We start from the raw sequence: 1322 nt of genomic DNA, 5'->3' as shown, positions 1-1322 counted from the left end.
AGTGGGGGACAGTATGTTGTGTAATGATAGTGGGGGATAGTATGTTGTGTAATGATAGTGGGGGACAGTATGTTGTGTAATGATAGTGGGGGACAGTATGATGTGTAATGATAATGGGGGGCAGTATGTTGTGTAATGATAGTGGGGGACAGTATGTTGTGTAATGATAGTGGGGGATAGTATGTTGTGTAATGATAGTGGGGGACAGTATGTTGTGTAATGATAGTGGGGGACAGTATGTTGTGTAATGATAGTGGGGGACAGTATGATGTGTAATGATAGTGGGGGACAGTATGATGTGTAATGATAGTGGGGGACAGTATTTTTTTTTTTAGATTCAATATATTTTTCTGACATTCAATTCTTTGATATTAATGAAAACTTTACCACCTTTATTTAATTTTTCTGGTTAACGGGAAAATCAATCACTTCACATTTGAAAATACATGGATGTTAGAATATGGTATTGCAAAAATAAATTATTTTTAATAAAAATGTTTTTGTGTTTTGCCCTATATTATACTTCAGAGCTGCACTCACTATTTTGCAATATTTCAGAGCGGAATTTTAATTATAGTTATACAGTGGGTACGGAAAGTATTCAGATTCCTTAAAATTTTTAATTCTTTGTTTCATTGCAACCAATTAATACGATCAAAAAAGTTTTTTTTCTCTAATTAGTGTACACTCTCCCCGCATATATTTTTGCTAATTAATTAATTAAACAAGAAAAACAGATGTATCACATGGTCATAAGTATTCAGCCCTTTTGCTGTGACTCACAGATGTAACTCACATGCTGTCCATTTCCTTCTGATCCTCCTTGAGATGGTCCTACTCCTGCATTGAAGTTCAGTTGTGTTGAATTAAACTGATTGGACTTGATAATGAAAGTCACACATCTGTCTACATAAGGCCCCAAAGCTCACAGTGTATGTCAGAGCTCATGAGAATCATGAGGTGTCGGGAACTGCCCAAGCAGCTCAAAGACACAATTGTGGCAAGGCATAGATCTAGCCAAGGTTACAAAAGAATTTCTGCAGCACTCAAGGTTCCTAAGAGCAAAGTGGTCTCCATAATCCTTAAATGGAAGAAGTTTGGGATGACCAAAACTCTTGCTTGACCTGGCTGCTGACCCAAACTAAGCAATCAAGAGAGAAGAGCCTTGGTTAGAGGAAAAGAAGAACCCCAAGATGTGGCTGAGCTCCAGAGATGCATTAGGGATATAGGAGACACCTATCACTGTAGCCTCCAGCAGTCGGGGCTCAGTACAACACTTATGAAAGCCGCATACAGTGTGCAAAACACATGACGGATCCCAG

This window comes from Engystomops pustulosus, chromosome 4 (genome assembly GCF_040894005.1).
Source record: "Engystomops pustulosus chromosome 4, aEngPut4.maternal, whole genome shotgun sequence".
NCBI classification, from domain to species: domain Eukaryota; kingdom Metazoa; phylum Chordata; class Amphibia; order Anura; family Leptodactylidae; genus Engystomops; species Engystomops pustulosus.
This window is presented reverse-complemented; position numbering follows the sequence as displayed.